This window comes from Schistocerca piceifrons, chromosome X (genome assembly GCF_021461385.2).
Source record: "Schistocerca piceifrons isolate TAMUIC-IGC-003096 chromosome X, iqSchPice1.1, whole genome shotgun sequence".
Taxonomy (NCBI): domain Eukaryota; kingdom Metazoa; phylum Arthropoda; class Insecta; order Orthoptera; family Acrididae; genus Schistocerca; species Schistocerca piceifrons.
The window spans coordinates 593,781,421-593,801,237 of NC_060149.1; the positions used below are offsets into that span (position 1 = coordinate 593,781,421).

Genomic DNA, 19,817 nt, shown 5'->3' on the forward strand with positions numbered 1-19,817 from the left:
GTGAACCGTATGTGCAGTTGACGGACTTTGAGCGAGGGCGTATAGTGGGCATGCGGGAGGCCGGGTGGACGTACCGCCGAATTGCTCAACACGTGGGGCGTGAGGTCTCCACAGTACATCGATGTTGTCGCCAGTGGTCGGCGGAAGGTGCACGTGCCCGTCGACCTGGGACCGGACCGCAGCGACGCACGGATGCACGCCAAGACCGTAGGATCCTACGCAGTGCCGTAGGGGACCGCACCGCCACTTCCCAGCAAATTAGGGACACTGTTGCTCCTGGGGTATCGGCGAGGACCATTCGCAACCGTCTCCATGAAGTTAGGCTACGGTCCCGCACACCGTTAGGCCGTCTTCCGCTCACGCCCCAACATCGTGCAGCCCGCCTCCAGTGGTGTCGCGACAGGCGTGAATGGAGGGTCGAATGGAGACGTGTCGTCTTCAGCGATGAGAGTCGCTTCTGCCTTGGTGCCAATGATGGTCGTATGCGTGTTTGGCGCCGTGCAGGTGAGCGCCACAATCAGGACTGCATACGACCGAGGCACACAGGGCCAACACCCGGCATCATGGTGTGGGGAGCGATCTCCTACACTGGCCGTACACCACTGGTGATCGTCGAGGGGACACTGAATAGTGCACGGTACATCCAAACCGTCATCGAACCCATCGTTCTACCATTCCTAGACCGGCAAGGGAACTTGCTGTTCCAACAGGACAATGCACGTCCGCATGTATCCCGTGCCACCCAACGTGCTCTAGAAGGTGTAAGTCAACTACCCTGGCCAGCAAGATCTCCGGATCTGTCCCCCATTGAGCATGTTTGGGACTGGATGAAGCGTCGTCTCACGCGGTCTGCACGTCCAGCACGAACGCTGGTCCAACTGAGGCGCCAGGTGGAAATGGCATGGCAAGCCGTTCCACAGGACTACATCCAGCATCTCTGCGATCGTCTCCATGGGAGAATAGCAGCCTGCATTGCTGCGAAAGGTGGATATACACTGTACTAGTGCCGACATTGTGCATGCTCTGTTGCCTGTGTCTATGTGCCTGTGGTTCTGTCAGTGTGATCATGTGATGTATCTGACTCCAGGAATGTGTCAATAAAGTTTCCCCTTCCTGGGACAATGAATTCACGGTGTTCTTATTTCAATTTCCAGGAGTGTATTTCCCTTACCGCCTCACACACGGGCTAAGTCATCGGGCGGCATTCAGCCTCGTGGTGGGCATTGGTCATAATGTTTTGGGTCATCGGTGTAAGTAAATGTGGCGAAACGGGGAACTGAATCCAACTGCTCTGGAATGCGAGTACAGTGTTGCAGTGACTGCGGCGTGTCTGTAAAAATATTATTGAAGCCACTTTTACTCGTCACGAGACGTATGTTAAAAACTGGAATTTTGTCAGCGAGTCCTCGAAAATAGTCACGGGTAGGATAAATGCAACATTCCTCTAACTAAGAGTATATCATTTGTCATTTCGCACACAACAGCCGTATGTTTAACAATGGAATCCAGTACGCACGTTTCAAAATTATGATACCACAATACATATGTTTCTGGATAGGGTCCGCCTTTAGAAAAGCACAATTTTGTTTTTTAACCGCAACATGTTTCACTGCAGTTGCAGCACCTGCAGTGGGCTTTTATTTTATGGCTTTTTACCACATGTCACTGTTTCAGTGACAGTGACAGCTCAATATATAATGTTTGACAGTGATGAAGATGAGGAAAAAGAAAACGTGTAAGTGGTTGCAGATGACAAACTGTGAAACAAAACAGTCACTGTAGAAACACAATACATCAGAAAAACCACACCATGTGGTAAAAAGCCATAAAATAAAAGCCCACTGAAGATGCTGCAACTACAGTGAAACATGTTTGTGTTAAAATACAAAATTGTGTTTTGCTAAATGCGTACCCTATCCAAAAACATATGTATTGTTAAAGCAAACACGGAAAAAGAGCTTCAACCCCAAGATTATTATAATATCACATCTTTTGTTTGGCTTGTGGGTTTCTAATTTCTAGTACTGCAAATGCATTATCCCGCTTTATAATGTTTTCAAAAAGGTTGCATGGACTGCGCATGGGATACTTCAGTGTACTAAGGTTGTACCCTTTTCTGGCTGTTGCTTGAGTTACCATCTTGATAGGTGTGTGTGTGTGTGTGTGTGTGTGTGTGTGTGTGTGTGTGTGTGTGTGTGTGTGTGTGAGAGAGAGAGAGAGAGAGAGAGAGAGAGAGAGAGAGAGAGAGAGAGAGCGATGGGGGGGGGGGAAGGTTTTTCCTCTTATAAAAAAGCTCCTAGCGTCGTAAGGCTAAAATACTCGCTGCACATGGATGTTTCCTAATGTGTTATTTGTTCGTACAGGAGCAACTTTTGTTAAATGAAAATGCGTGGGAAGTCGTAAAACACTTATCGCTTTCACGCTAAGGTGCTGAAATCATTTATGAAATAGGCCGTTAGATATCGGTCGGAAGACACGATACTGTTTTTGACTACTAAAGATCGTCCGGTTTAGTCAGCAATCAGAACAACCGCACTCCTGTGCTTCGGCAGTAAACGTGTTGCCTATTGGCACTCGTCTCGGGAATTTTGATCGAGGGTCAATTAGTGCTTTTGTGACGCTTCACTAGCACGAATGGCCAAAGATTCACTCTGCATCGCTCGTAGCCACCTGTACTAAGAGGGGTGAATATTTGCTGGGAAAATGTCAGAAAAACCACTTTACCACTGTCAGCCGCCGAGAAGGGACTACAAAACGTTTATATTTGGTAAGAAACATTCAAAAACATAACGATATATCTATAGAAAACGATGGAATATAATTTAGTAAGAATATCGATAATATTTGTGATTACACTGACTGGAGACAGCTGAGCGAGAATAGGGGATAGCTGTAAAGTAAGGAGGAAGAATTACCGTCATGCTGGCGCGTCTGTCTGCAGCAATGGATGTTAGAAATGTGACTTTTAAACTATCATCAAATGGAAACTAATGGCCAACTCAACGAGACGTCTACCTAGTAGCCTGTTCTGTTGGACATCACATCGCGCTGATGACGGTGGCGACGCGTCCTGGCTTGGAATCCAAGAAACGTTGAATGCGACATGAAACCATTATGATCGATGAACGCATAGCCGCCACACACGTCGTGGTTATAGGTCGAAGGTGGGTCTTAGGCGCGCTGCTCTCGCTGCATGCCTTCCGGGGTGCACTCAATAGTAGGGTGGCTCTTTGACCCGAGTGGCACCCTTGTGTCACTGTTCCAGGAATCCATCGAAGTGGTGGTGTTTTGGTGTATTGTCTTGTAGAAGGATCAGGACGCCTCTAGGTGATAGCAGGTGAGCAACCGGATATAAATAGTCGGACGGTAGGTTCTTGCCTCGTTCGCTGGTACACTATCGCATATCGTGACTTCTGAACAGCCTCCACACGATAATATCTCCACCAAAAGCCTGTTTTTAAACGGGATGCGTTGTCTCGCGTTGTTTCTGACGTAGTCGCACCCCACCATCGGTATGTACCAACGTGTTTCCGACCTTCCTTCGTGCTTCAAGCGTGCAACGGCACACATTCTAAACTGTGACGCGCGGCAAGTAGAGGCCCAAGTGATCGCCGTAGCGTGCTGCTGCTTCCGGAAGCAACGACTGCGCACAGTTTCGTCCAGCAATAAGTTGGCCAATCATTGTGGCTCGTGCATCCGGTTTTACAATATTGTGTCATCAAAAGGTTATTTATTTTCTACTTCAGTTGACCCAAGTTTTTCCCGAAACGAAAACCTCTCGGCACACACTTGACACTGTGGCACGTGAGAAGCATTTTGTACGCGCGAATTCTGCTATTGTTTCTGAATATACATAACACACAAAAACCGTACGCCACTAGATCGGAAACATAACGTCAACTGTTACCCGAGCACTGGAAGGCACGGAAGCCATGGCATGCTGCTTAAGGGTTATACCTAATAAAATAAATAAATAAATGTTACAGCGAAGTTGTCGCTGTTTACAATATGGAATTCCAAGAATTTGTAACGGATGCTAGGCATGACAGAAAAGAGAATCTCTCTGAGCACCACAGCACATCCCGTGGCTGCTTGCTCCACAAAAACCCCTTCCACGATCATTGATGGTGCTAATTTACAATTCTGAACTATGTCTGGCATTTGTTCTAGGATCTATGACTTCCGGACAGTAACCAGATTATGAAAATCCGACTACTGTCTCATCTCGATGGATCTTTACGTTTTTAATCTCCGTAACTAAGCCGTAATCCAAGTATACCGGTGTAGCAGACAGGATCAATGGTGATTTAGTTGAATAGTACGCTTGAAAAAAATTTATTAGGCCTGTTAGAACATTACTTGGGTTTAATGCTTATCACATGTTTACAGTTCACAACAAAACGGTTAAGAGAGGGCCTGAAGACATTTAACTCCTGTGGAAGTATCTGACACAACGCCAAAATTTTGGGGCGTCTACAACCATGAGCTGCTCGAGTTCTTTCAGAGTTCCCAGCTGGCAGACTCTGGCATGTTTATGCGTCGTGCTTGAATTTACATCACTTCGGGCACATAGTGGCACTGCTGGGAATTGCGTTCAGTCGACGCCTTCTGTATACGCACGATACTTTCACTCAGTAAATGCCTTCTTAACTACAAAATACCATGACGATACTTTAAGTTTTAACATGCAAGCAAAAATTATGGTCTCTGTGGGAGAGAAATGGGAAGTGGCGGCTCCTGAAAATGTTGTTGTTGTTGTTGTTACTGTTGTGGTCTTCAGTCCAGAGACTGGTTTGATGCATCTCGCCATGCTACTCTATCTGAAGGTAAGAGTTCAAAAATGGCTAGGTAAAACAAGGAATATATCAGAAATCAGAGTACAAAGCCACAATTCACAAAAAAATGACCAATTTTCTTTAAAGTATCACTTTCTCACGCTTTTTTTAAAACTAAGACATGGATAACATACAGACTGTAGAAATATATAATGGTGAGTCAAATGAAACCCGTAAATGTATAGTAAACAAGCCAGAAATGTAGTCAGCAGCCTGTGTCTTAGCAAGAATATTTCTAAGACTGCTAGGTGCTCGCTAGGTCGTACATCGTGCAGGTGCACAGCATCGATGCACAGGAACAGTGCAAACATGTCTGTCGCTATTAGCTACTTTTTAAAAAAGAGAGAAACTCTCTGTTTTTCGGTTTCTAAATAGTGAAGGTGTGAAATTGATTTAAAATCATAGCAGAATTAAGGTCTAATACGGTGATGAATGTTTGAGTTAAAGTGAATCGGAAGTTTGCAAATTATGTGACATACATGGCCGATACCCCTCGCACGGGGCAAGCACATAGCGATGCGACTCGAGAAGGAACTGTTGCTGTTGAAATCATCGTGACGGAAAACCATTGTGACATTGGGTGACACTGCAGCAACTATGGACATTAGTCATGCTTCAACTCACCACATTATGCATAGTAAGCTCCGATTTCACAATGCATCTACAATATGGACTGACCTGTCAGCTGACTACTGAACTGAAATAGCGAAGTGTTGTGGGTATGAGTAACTTCCACGGCCCGTTGAACGTGGTGATGCATTCCTTGCAAGAACAGTCACCAGGGACGATACCTGACTCAAATACTGCCAACATGAACCGATAATAAGGAAAGGCGTCGTTTTTCATCGCCCAGCACCAGCAGGGAACTTTCTACTGACTCTCTCTTGCGACTAAAAATTCGTCCTCTTTGAGCTCTAGATGTCACGAGAGACTACTATAGCTAGAGCAACACATTAAGACCTCTTGGAAATGATATCAACTCTGCATCAAATTTGATTTCTGTCGTCAGGAAGGGCTTATTTTTCGAAACCCAACTGTTGCACGAGCTGTATTGGTTCGACATTCACAGATCTGCAGTTTGAGGGCCTTCCACGTTCCTGTTCCCGTTCCCCTCCCCCAAACTCCTCAGAACGTTTTTTGTGTATTTTGACCATTCAAAGCAAGGAACATTGAGTGGGAACATGTTCCGTCCGATGAACCGCTAAGCCGGGTGAGCACTAGATGGAATACGAACTCACAGTAGAATTTTTTTCTACAGGAATTCTTTGAGAGTGGTGGATATCATTATGAAATATATTACAGATTTGTTCCGTGTGTGCATAACAAATAATATTTGCAAAAATATTAACACTTTTTCGCTTGAATGACCAGCTCGTACGTTAATGCGCAACACGCTAGGTTGCCAGACACGAATAGAACCCTCTCGACGGGTGTTTCGACAGGAATGGCGCCTGGTCACAAAACGAAATTAAAATATTATTTTCCAAATCATGAAAACAGCGGACTGCTTATGACGGAATAAAAGCCAGGAAAGAGGCAGTCACAATATTTTGACTCGCCTCCGTGTTTTCTAGAGTGGCCGATGTACAGAAATGATTCGGTTATTGTGTTACGGGAGTCCAAAACAGAATTTTGGCTATAGGAATGGTGTTCGGCCACATAACGATGCAAATGTTAAATTCAGGATGACCGATTACTCTTCCTGGGCTGCCTGTGCTTCAACGGTGGGAGACTACCGCCATTGCTTCCGAGTTTTACTCACAGAGAGAGTACTGGTGCTGGAAAGCTGAGGAAGGTTTGCTGCTACATTGCATGAGTACTGAGATATTTACAGTCCATTTTTGTGAATAAAACCACCTACATTACTTAACATGCATCTTTATTTACAACACCGTTTCGGCTACTGACATTGTCTGATCAAAACTTAGAAGGTACAAACTCAGTATTAAAAAACTTAAGCCTAATCGGTGCATCAACTACTGAAACAGCGTTATAAATAAAGACATGTATCAATCGATCTAGACAGGTCTGTTCACAAAGGTCTCGGGCTTATGTAGGAAATTGTTTTCCTTTATTAATAATTTGCACTCCTATTTCACTGAAGATAATCCTTATCTGGTTGTTTATGTGTAATGGTCAACTAGGTCATATTATTATGCTTTTCAACATACAATTTTCATTCAAATGATATTAATTAAGCTATCTACCAGCTAATTCAGCACCACTCTGGGAACCAGCGGTGAAATACTTATTCCAAAGTTAGTATTCAGTACATAATTTTCGTGATAAGCGGCCTGAAGTTTATAACTCTTAAAAATATTCTGATGAGCTAAAATATTGTGGCCACATGTTTAATGGCGAGTTGGTACACTTTCAGAATGCAATACAGCAGTAATTCTGTGTGGGACGGGTTGGACAAGTCCTTGGAAGGTTTCCGGTGGTATGTGGCACCGGATGTCTACTTACAAGTTACGCAGTTCCCGCAAATTACGGGCCTGTTGTTTGTGGTCGCGGAACTGGCTCACGATAGAGTCCCGGATGTGTTCCAACGGGTCGAATTCGGTGGCCGAGAATTTAACGTGAGTACACTATCTCTAGCCCGATATTTGGAACTGCGACACGGACAGTTATCCTGCTGAAAGGTGCCATCCCAGTCGGGGAAGATATCAAGCATGAAGAGTCCACAATAATGTTTACGCAGTTCGTAGCCGTCATAGTGCCTTCGATTACTACCACAAGCACAATGGAAGGCCATGTGGAATGTGCTTAAGTCATAAATTGATGTTTCGTTATGATTCCTTTCGAAATGTTACGTAATAATTATACTGCGTCACTCCTAATTTAATTCCTCAGGCAGAAGTGGATGAGTTAAACATCTGAACTGAAACCGTCGCAGAACGGAAACTGTACGTCTCCAGACATGGGTTCCTATTCAAAATATTATGTACTCACTCCCCTCTACAAGTCCAAAAAGTTTGTCAACAGAAATTTCCGAACACGCTGTATAACTCCTGTTGCAGGATGTTATTACTGACACAAATGAGTGAATTGGATTAGCAGCTGAAGATCCCAATGGGTGATAGTTTATTATTATAATTTTTATTATTTGCTCAGCGTACGTAAAATAGGAAATAGTTAATGGTAGCTCTGAATAACATGAAAAAGAGAACAGGACAATGTCAGCGGTGTATTATCTGAAAAATATACTGAGAGTTGCTGACGAGCTACTAACAAGGCGTGTGCAAACACCTTGCTAAACGCCGCATTGGAAATGTCTTAACGATATGAAAAAAGTTTTTAGCTAAGAAATTCCTGCCGGCCGCTGTGGAAGAGCGGTTCTAGGCGCTTCAGTCCGGAACGGCGCTGCTGCTACGGTCGCAGGTTCGACTTCTGTCTCGGGCATGGATGTCTGTGATGTCCTTAGGTTAGCTAGGTTTAAGTAGTTCTAAGTTGAGGGGACTGACGACCTCAGATGTTAAGTCCCATAGTGCTTAGAGCCATTTGAACCATTTTTTAAGAAATTCCTTCTCAGGACATTTAAAGAAAAGTAACACAAGGTCTCTGAATTATTGCAACAATTACGTTCCTTACGCTCAGCTGCCTGTACAAGTATGCACAGACGTTCAGCGTACCCACAACTTTTTATGGCAGAAAAATCCATTAATGTAAAAAAGACACTTTGCCTATTGGAATTCCTTTGAACTGCAATGTGCTTACCAGTTCAGTTACGTAGTATTTTGTTGCACCCTGACCTGGGCTATATTCGAAATGGAATTATTAAGTAACGTACTAAACCAACCAAATATCTCCATAACGTTCTAGAAATTTATGGAAGTGGATCTAAAAAAAACCATTAGAGATGTCGTTGGTTGCGTAGGATTTTGTCCCACATTAACAAAGAGTCGCAAATTTTTACTTCGCAGAGACTGTCATTGCGTGCTTAATAAGTGTACATAATGTCTCTCCTAAGAGTCATACGGGGCATTTTCTCTGATATTTTGGCAAATATTTGCAATTTTGTTTTTTCAGCATGTAGCTGTAGTCAAAACAAACAAATACTACTAATCACATCTTTCATGCAACGCCAAGCGTCGGTGGAAAGCGTCAGTTTGTTTCCTGTTAAATCAACATGATTTTTAAAGTGGAATTTTACGTGCTCATTCTACAGAGTTCTCTCAAATTACTCTTGCGCGATATTCGTCTTACCGATATGTACTAAAAGGGACAGTAAAACACGAGGAATAACGAATACTCCAGCATCGACAGCACCGCCCTGGCTGCTAGCGCCATGCAGAAGCGTGCTCCTCAGTCGCTGCTACAGTACTGATTAGTCTTCGTATTTTACTATTCCTGTTAATATATATCAGTAAAACGAATATCGCGCTAGACTAATCAGGTAGCGCTCTGTCGATCAGACACGAAAAATTCCAATTTAAAAATTATTTTGTTTGAAACGGGCGTCGTATGAAAGACGCGATGAGCAGCACTTGTTTGGGATTACACAACCTACATGTTGCAAAAACTAAATTGTAACTATCCGCCGCAACATCAGGGAAAATGCGCCCGATGACTCATACGAAAGACAGCTGGCATATTTAAAGGATATGCGAACCTGTTAAACTGATTCAAGGAGTGTATTATAGTCAACAGAAACTCCAAAATGGAGTAATAATATTGATTGTCGTATAGCGGGCACGTTCCACGAAATAACGGAAAATATTTGTAGAGAAATTATGACGACCTTTCCTGGATACCAGCTGATACAGGTATAGCTTTAGCTATCGACCCGCCCTGGCTTCACACGGACAACACCAAAGCTTTCTACACACCCAAGGTGCTGTTGGTAGCATTGTCTACGGTCTGACGACTTGTCTGGTGTAGCGTTTGTAAATTATATACAGAAAACCTTCCTCGTGAATCATTCTGTCTAGTAGTGGAAAACTATGATCAAACCCCTACAGCAGTTTCTGAGATTAGCTGTCATACACAGACAAAGAAACGAGGCGGAGCACTTCGATTTATAATTTGTAGTGATGACCAGGTGAATCATTTGGCACATGATGCTTCAACTACAGAAATTCATCGACATACAACATTCCACAATACAACGTTGTATCACATGTGATAAGCAAATCTTGAGAACTTTGTAGTGATATCAAAGACGCTTAGTATGCGACTATCCAGTCGAAAATTCCTCTAAATCATTATTTCACTGGTCCCAAGACTATCTGACATCTTGTTTAAAGTCTAAGAAGTTCTAGTTTCAGCCACAGCAATTTACCAGCTCGTATGTTGCGAATCGGTATTGTGAAAAATCGTCAATGCGATTTCTGTGAGGACTGTTGGAGATATGGATGACATATTCTTCGCATGCCGTAAGTATTATGGTTACAGGAGACAACTAATCTGCCAACTGCAGAAACCAGGAGTCGACAGCTATCCTACACTCTGGAAGCCAACTTATGGTGCGTAGCGTAGAGTACTTGTGGGATCGTCATTATTTTCCCCCTTTTCTGTTCCATTCGCGATCGGTGCGTGGAACGAACTACTGTTGGTGAGCCTCTGAATGAGCTCTAATTTCTTCGATGTCCTCGTTGAGGTTGAAATGGCTCTCAGCACTACGGGACTTAACATCTGAGGTCATCAGTCCCCTAGAACTTAGAAGTACTTAAACCTGACTAACCTAAGGACATCACACACATCCATGCCCGAGGCAGGATTCGAACCTGCGACCGTAGCGGACTGAAGCGCCTAGAACCGCTCGGCCACCGCGGCCGGCTCGTTGAGGTCATTCAGCGATGGGAGGGGCTGATTTCCTTTTAATATGTCAAGTTTTTCATTTGGAGACTGTGAACACATACATTATCTGACAAACAGTATCCAAACATCCCCATCCAATGCGGAATTGACCACTGATGTTGCGGGAGGCAGACCCGCCAGTACGTCGTCAGTAGAGATGCAGTAACAACAGAATGCGTCAGTCCGGAGAGCTCGGTAATTTCGTACGTGGACTAGTCACGGGATGTCACAGTGTAACAAACCCATCAATGGCATTTCGGCCCTTATAAAGCTGCCAGAGTCGAAAGTTGGTGATGTAGTCGTGAAGGAGAAAAGCGTAATGGCAACCACAACAAAACCAACAGCAGGCAGATGTCGTGTACTGAAGGACAGGGACCGTCGTGCATTGCGGAATGTCTTCGTAAAAATCTCATGAAATCAGTGGAAGGAATCTGTTGTGTTGGCAGAAGAGCCAACACCGTGTTACTAGAGGAGGCCGAAATGAACGCGTTTTAGCTCACGCAGGCTGGCATGAGGAGGGAAGAACTATACTGACGTGAGGTCTGGAACATGACAAGCAATTAGAATTCAGAAAGCGGACGGAATTAGTTTGATACTTAATTTTAATCCATTAATGATGAACATCGCTCTTGACGGTACATGATTCACAATATCACTTGTTCAGATTATAGTAACTGAATATGGCGCCTTGCTAGGTCGTAGCAAATGACGTAGCTGAAGGCTATGCTAAACTATCGTCTCTGTAAATGAGAGCGTATGTAGACAGTGAACCATCGCTAGCAAAGTCGGCTGTACAACTGTGGCGAGTGCTACGGAGTCTCTCTAGACCTGCCGTGTGGCGACGCTCGGTCTCCAATCACTGATAGTGGCGACACGCGGGTCCGGCGTATACTAACGGACCGCGGCCGATCTAATGGCTAGCACCTAGCAAGTGTGGTGTCTGGCGGTGACACCACAGAATCAGTCGTGAGTTCTGAAGTGCTACCAACAGTCCAGCTAGCACAATAACTGTCCGTAGGGAGTTAAAAACAATGGGGTACAATGGTCGAACAGATCATCATAAGCCAAACGTTTCTGTAGTCGATTCTAAGCGACGCTTGAGGTGGTTAAAGATCGGCGTCACTGGACAGAGTCAAGCTATAGCCTGTGGCAATCTGATGGAAGGGTTTTGGTTTACCGAATGTCTAGGGAACGTTATCTGCCATAAAATGTAGTTGCAAAAGTGAAGTATGGAAGAGATGATGTTGCGGTATGGGAGTGTTTCTCGTGGTTAGGGGATGGCCCCTTATTGCACTAAAAAAACCGTTAAATGCAGAAGGATATGAACACAATTTACAGTATTGCGTACAATTGAGGAAAGTTCGAAGGCGATGATCGTTTCTATCAGCATGACTGAACACCCTGTCGTGAAGCAGCATCTGTGACGCAATGATTTGTGGACAGTAACATTTCTGGCCCACCCAGAGACTCTATCTTAACACAATGGAACGTCGACTTCGCACCAGACCCCAGCGTCCAGCAGAACCACCATTTTCTGGTATGGACTCTTGAGGAAAAATGGGTTGCATATCTGCACAAACATTCAGGCACCTTCCTGAAAGTGTCCCCAGCAGAGTTAAAGCCGTCATAAAGCAGAAACCGTGGACACATCGCATAGTAATGGCCACTAATAGGTGTCCGGATACTTTTATTAGACGGCGTATGCAAGACGTCATAACAATCTATCACAGTATCTTGGCCTGCAGCTAGTTTCGTGCTCTGGGTGTACCACTCAATTGTACAGACGTAAATAGCAACTACAAAAGTATAAAGTTAAAATATGAAGAACAGAAAACGGGGTGGCGGGGTGTGAAAAGAAGAATGTTGTGGTATTTCTGTGTGTAAATCATGTATTAGGCATTGATTTTGTTTAACGATTTGTTATGTAGCCAAGATGTTTTTAAAGTCTACCGAATTAAAAAAAATGAAATGAAATGAAAAAAGTGCTTTTGTCTGTATCGCTATGTACCCCGCCCTGTGAAATTCACAGTGGTGCAAACAATATCATTTACAAATACGTTTTATTTGTCCTAAAAGGTATCAATTCCACTTTTTTTTAACATTACCGGGACTGAGATTTGTGATATGACGTAAATCTTGTTACCCTCCCCATTACTCCGAGGATGTAGGGCTTACGGCTTTTAGTTATGAGCCTATGCGGATTCGGGATTAGTATCATCACGTGTACGACGGAATTACCGTAGCGCACAGATTAACGGGTAAAATAAAGTCGCTTCAGTTAGACGGAGCCTCTATGCCGCAAGGAAGGAACGGACTAGAGACAGTGCAAAATTAAATGTTTAGACCGATCTACCAGAGTCCTCGCGTGCCTGGAATCGGAAGAGTACCGCCCACAAAAGTCCAATGGTGGGTTGGAATCCGATCAGAAGCAATGTTGCAACTTGTCATGTACAGATTATGCTGCTCCAAAGGCAAGCGAATTTTATCTCAAGATACTAACAGGTTAGCTTTCAAATCTGTTTCTACGAAGAACATAATTAGGTTTCCTGAAGAGTGCAGAACGTACAAACTGGCTGAAACGGTCCCCTAAACGTTTCTACATTCAGATCACTCTGGTGGAGCGTCGTGCTACTCAACGGGAAACACTACGTTCTGTAGGAAGTTACCCCAATTTGTAGATTACTCGTCGCTCTCTCTTGTATCCTAATACCTGTGCACAATTTTGAGGTCTTTGCAAAATATTTTTGCGTTACAAGTGTCCAGACATGTACGCCAAAATTTCAAGTAGTGTATATCAGTAGTATACGGCTATCTTCATAACGTGTATCGCGTAAATCGCCACAAATGAGACTTTATGGGGCTACGGACGTCATTTTACTATCTCCTTGAGCAACAAAGCACTGTTTTAGATTACTGAAGAACTGAAAAATGTCCATGTCCGTGCTACAGCTTCCATTCGACTTGGTCACCGTAATGGGAATTTTTTAACTAAAAGAGGATTTAGTGAAGGGTGATTCATACCGTAGAAATTACTCTCAGCAGCCCGAAAGAAATGTTTCATATCCTTAAATTGGGAAAAAGTAGTAGGAATGTATTAATGAAACACATGTAAACCGTCTTTTTCTGGTGGCATTTTACTGACCCATTAAATCTCGAGAGTGCAGTCGCATAAATTTCTTCTTCTTCTTCTTCTTCTTCTTATATTTTGGCCGTATACTTGTCGGCCATCGTCAGGGCAAGTCGGCAGACTGGAGCTACAGTACTTGCTACGTTACTTGCACGTAAGATCCAGAGACTTTAGTCGACAACAAAGAGTATACATATTAAAGAAAGCGCCGTATTCCATGTATTGTACTGGTTGAAACCGCTATGCCTGTTAATTTTAGCTGCTTCTTTCAACAGCAAGTCCCAAAAGAATGAAGCCTATGCTAGAATTTTGACATTCTCCTACCGCGAGAGACGTTCATCGGCGTCAAAGAGTATACGTGAAGTGAATCTGCGGTTTAAAGGACGGACCAAGTACTGTAGGTTCAGTTTGTAGGCTCATTCTCAAGATGGTTGAAAGGTATAGGCCTACTGCCAAAGAAGAGGAAGAAGAAGAAGAAGAAGAAGAAGAAGAAGAATTTATACGAGTGAACTCCCAAAATTTAATGTGTCAGTTATTTGCCTCTAGCGCACATGAACTTTAACAACGCATGGAAGAATTTAATAAAGGAACCATGAAGCTATCACGATAAAGCTAAAATATATAACCAACGCATCGAAAAGCAAATACTACAAATTAAGAATGACGTCACAGAAGCAGTTACTGAATTTTTTTATTTAGTGCAGCTGAAAACAACGACTGAATGGACGAGACAACAAATGAAATACACAGAAGAGTAAAAATTAACAGGAAAGCTTTTGGTAAACTAAACAGAATTTTCAAAATCGGGATTCCGACGTGTCTGAAACGAGGATTTACAGACATCGATTGTTACCAGTTTTGACTTATGCAATGAGAGATGTACTTTTAATGCGAATGTCGTTACATAATTGTGAGTTTCTCACCGAGCGATGGAGAGATAGCAAAACAAATAAATGAACCAGGAAGCAGACTGGGGAGAAAGACGTAATTATGACTGCAATGAGAATGAAATGGAGGTGGGTGGGAAGCTGATGTACCCTGGCGATGGATGGTAGATGGATGGAGGAAGTTATTTGTAGAATTACAAGAGCCGAGAAAAGGCAGAAACGACAACGTAATGGTATGTAGGTAGATAGACGTCTTTAAGATACATGGATAGGTATCGTAATGCATGGAAAAGTGCAGCGTAGGCCTTTTTCCAGCGGTGGATGTAAAATGGATTTGTTAAATTAATGAAAATTGATCCTGTGTGCAGCGTAAACGATCGCCTGCCAGTGAAACGCGCGCAAAGGTGCTCCGCAATAAGATGGCTAGAAATGAGCCAGTTAAAACGCCATATTCTTCTTAGGTCTCCGCGCCTGGATGCTGGCTGAAAGAAGTGTAACTCGCTTTTACAGCAGCCGCTTTCGCGCTATTTCCTTTTGTTCTCCCTGCAGCTTAATCATTCAGATGTTTTTTTGATTGATAACGTCTCAGTATTTCTGACACGTTGCTTCGATTGCTTCACTTGCGACATAGGTAAATTACACGTGTCGACTGTAATCTGTACAAAAATAAAAATAGGTCCCGTTCTCGAGTTCTCACCAAGGTTTTCGGGAGATTTTAAGTCAAATGCTGAAATTTGAAATACGCTCCCAAAACTTGGAGACTAGATAGTCGCATGTTTGGCTGGCAAGACCGTGACACTACTATGAGTCAGAACTCTACCTTTAGGGATAGAGAACGAAAAGTACCGAAGAATAAAAAAGGAAGTGCCTCTGCACGTACGCCTGTCGGGATTTGATCCGCCTTTTCTGTTCGTTTAACTCCCCAGTGGGGATTGACGCCTGGTTCCCTGTTCGGTTATCCGGCAGATTTCTTCCACGGACGAATATATAAATTTTAATTTCTCTGTTATCTGTTACGGTCTGTTGCATCGTGTCAACTTTTTCGAATGTTCGAATGTCTCTGAGCACTATGGGACTCAACATCTTAGGTCACAAGTCCCCTAGAACTTAGAACTACTTAAACCTAACTAACCTAAGGACATCACACACACCCATGCCCGAGGCAGGATTCGAACCTGCGACCGTAGCAGTCCCTCGGTTCCGGACTGCAGCGCCAGAACCGCTAGACCACCGCGGCCGGCCGTCAACTTTTTCTCTGTGGGCAGGTGACTCGTGAATAAAAGAAGGGGAAAAGAACGGGCCCGCAAAATTAAAGACTTGTATCCTTAACATCGGTTTGCTGCAGAGTTCTTGAACATATTCCGAGTTCGAATATAATAAATTTCCTGGAGACCGAAAAGCTTCTGTCCACGAATCAGCACGGTTCTAGAAAACATCGCTCGTCCGATAGTCGGCTTGCCCTTTTCTCACATGATAAACTGCGAACTACAGGTGAAGGGCAACAGGCATATTTCATATTTCTAGATTCTGAAAAGCATTTGACACGGTGCCCCACTGCAAACTGTTAACAAAGAGTCGACCATATGGAATAGGATGGCTCTGAGCGCTATGCGACTTAACTTCTGAGGTCATCAGTCGCCTAGAACTTAGAACTAATTAAACCTAACTAACCTAAAGACATCACACACATCCATGCCCGAGGCAGGATTCGAACCTGCGACCGTAGCGGTCGCTCGGTTCCAGACTGTAGCGCCCAGAACCGCACGGCCACTCCGGCCGGCTGGAATAGGATCTCCGATAGGTGAGTGGCTCGTAGATTTCCTAAGTAATAGAACCCAGTATGTTGTCCTCGACGGCGAATGTTTACGAAAGACAGGGGACAAGGGTATGGTGAGCAGTGCGCCAGGGAAGTGTGATAGGATGGCTATTATTTTCTACGTGCATAAGTGATCCGGCGGACAGGTTGGGCAGTAATCTGCGGCGGTATGCTGCTGATGCTGTGGTGTGCGGGAAGGTATCGAAGTTGAGTGAATGTAGGAGGATACAGGATGACTTAGACAAAATTTCACCGAGCGGGGTGGCGCAGTGGTTAGACACTGGACTCGCATTCGGGAGGACGACGGTTCAATCCCGCGTTCGGCCATCCTGATTTAGGTTTTCCGTGATTTCCCTAAATCGCTCCAGGCAAATGCCGGGATGGTTCCTCTGAAAGGGCACGGCCGACTTCCTTCCCCATCCTTCCCTAATCCGATGAGACCGATGACCACGCTGTCTGGTCTCCTTCCCCAAAACCAACCAACCAACCAACCAACCAAGACAAAATTTCTAGTTGCTTCTAAATGTAGAGAAATGTAGGTTAATGCGGATGAGTAGGAAAAACAAACCGGTAATGTACGGACACAGCATTAGCAAAGTACTGCTGGACATAGTCACGTCGTTTAAATATCTAGGTGCAATGCTGCAAAGCGATATGAAATGGAACGAGCATGTGGTAATTGTGTTAGGGAAGGCGAATGGACGGTTTCGGTTTATTGAGAGAATTTTAGGAAAGTGTGATTTGTCTGTAAAGGAGACCGCGTATAGGACGCTAGTGCGACCAATTCTTGAGTACTGCGGAGTGTTTGGGATCTGCACCAAGTCGGATTAAAGGAAGACACTGAAGGAATTCAGGGGCGGGTTACTAGATTTGCTACTGGCAGGTTTGAACACCATGCAAGTATTACGGAAATGCTTCGGAAACTCAAACGGGAATCTCTGGGTGGAAGGCGATTTTGTTTTCGAGGAACGCTAATGAGAAAATTTAGAGAACCAGCATTTGAAGTTGACTGCGGAGATAAGATACGAGAATTATTGGCTCATACGGAGCCATACAAACAATCGTTTTTCCCACACACTATTTGCGAATGGAAGAGGAAAGGCCGGCCTCTGTGACCGAGCGGTTCTAGGCGCTTCATTCCGGAACCGCGCTGCTGCTACGGTCACAGGTTCGAATCCTGCCTCGGGCATGGATGTGTGTTGGTTAGGTTTAAGTAGTTCTAACTCTAGGGGACTGATCACCTCAGATGTTAAGTTCCATAGTGTTTAGAGCCATTTGAACAGGAAATAAAATGATTAGTAGTGGTACAGGGTACCCTCCGCCATGCACAGTATGGTGGCTGGCGGAGTACGTACGTAGACGTAGATATGTGGGAGGTATTACGCAGAGCAGTCAGCTTAACCCTTCGACAGCCACTTTTTTCCCGAGCAAGAAGTATACTTATCTTAATTAATATCGCAGCCAGATAGAACAACATGAAAAAATGATTCCTTTGTCTCGTTTTCAAACGCGAGGAGGGTTGGGACATACAGGTTTATTCGTTAAGTACATCTGGGGTTTCAAAAGACAGTGCAGAAACTAAAAGACATACAGGAAACAGACACATATCAGTGGATAGAGCCTCTCTCCAAGTTTGTAACTCACATTACAGGTGTTAAATATGAGCCCTGTTTGTGCCGCGGTAAACGTCAATAGGTGCGTGTAGTTCATTGACACAAATTGTCCGGGTAGGCGCGATAGCAGCCCGCATTACAAATTTGCTCATTGGGTTGTCTATCATCAGGCGCCAGCTAATACAATTCTACAATACGGAGCAGAGGGTTAACAATGGAACCTCAAGAGAGCGCAGTCTAGGCGCAGTATAGAGGAGTTCTGCCAACGATTAGCAGGCTTCCCGCTACCAATGGACATTGATACATAGCAATAGCATGCACGAAATTCCTGCTAGTTTTGTGATAGCCTGTCGTGGGACACATACGTCCCGGTGGTAGAAAGAGGGTTAAACAGGTTTTTCTTTTGAATCTGTTAACTCGATTACGAAACGCAGGACGCTCCAGTACTGATGTATCAATTCAGCTTATTTTTATCAAAAGATTTGCGTCACAACAGGGCACTCGATTGTCTCCCCAGCTCAAAGTCTACAATTTTCACTCTGTGCGTTTTTGCAGACATTTTACACACATGTTACAAACTGAACGAATACACACGAAAATAGAGGCTAAACATGTCAGTGTTATGGTTTACTAATATCAGAATACCACAAAATCACAGTTACGCATTCGTATTTAGAAACTGCTTAGAACACAAAGTAGCGTAACAGGCACTCATTGGTAACCTCAAAGATGAACACAACTATGAGCGAATATAAAATTTTTCTTTTACAACAAAGTTAATTGCGAAACATGAACGCATCATTTGAAAAGTTGGAAGTGTCTCTCTCTCACAGGAAGTGAATGTTGGTCAAACTAGTTATCGAAGATTACTGATAACGACCTACCATAGTCCAAGTCAGTTTCTAAAACAATAACCAACAGAAACATTGGTTTCCTGTCTGCATTCCATTCTCCCTTTACTCTTTCCCCTGCAGTGAATTAATATGCACTATACATCCACGACTTTTTGACGTAGTAGCTTAGTTTTCCCGATAGGATGGGACATAATTCCATGCATCTCCGCCACCTGGAAGAGATTGGAACCCTTTACCAAAGCGGTATCTTGCCCAAACACACAATTTCAAACATCACTGAACACACAGTAACTGATTTCGTAAGTTGACAACGAGATTGAGTCTCAATGAACTACCCAGCATTGCTGACGAAGATACTGTAAGAACTTAAGAGCGCCACGACGGACTTCGTATACACCAACCGAAAGATCAGGTGAAAAAAGATGCGACATGACACAATAGAAATGACAGCCGTCCTGAAGCAATAGTGCTGTTTCGCAGTTGAAATGAAGCCTGTGTCAGAGATTTGCCAGGTGGACGGCGCGTGGTCGCCTACCTGACAGCTGCAGGAATGCGCGAGTCAGAGTTGATCATCGACTGAGTAGCTGTGAGCGCGACGCCGAACTGAGCGGCTCGGCTCGCGCCAGGCACTCATATCGCGCGCCGGCTCCCCACCGCGCATGCGCAGCAGACCAGGCCTCAAGGTCGTCGCGCAGCGCCGCAGCGCAACATGCGAAATCTCGTCCGCCGGGAAGCACCCCAGCGTCACCTGTTTTTCGTACCCTTCGCTGGCAGGTAGTCCGCAGGCGTTCGGTTTAGCCGCCTCAGCAATGGAGCGCGTCGTTGCCCTCTAGAACAGTGGAGGTAATTACCCCCCTTACATTTTCTGGGGGGGGGGGGGGGAGGA

The 19,817-nt window shown here is 44.3% G+C and overlaps 1 protein-coding gene across 3 annotated transcripts in view; it reads right to left on the bottom strand.

Moving 5' to 3' along the window:
- Positions 1-19,817, bottom strand: part of LOC124721843 (solute carrier family 41 member 2-like) — a 1,040,492-nt gene that overhangs the window by 114,322 nt on the left and 906,353 nt on the right. For 2 of the 3 annotated variants that reach the window (XM_047246974.1, XM_047246972.1), the window contains exon 1: positions 19,467-19,529. The exons of the other annotated variant lie outside the window; for it this stretch is intronic. The gene's annotated coding sequence lies outside the window, so the exon portion shown is untranslated. Of the gene's footprint in view, positions 1-19,466; positions 19,530-19,817 lie in introns of those variants that run through there. 3 annotated transcript variants of the gene reach the window in all.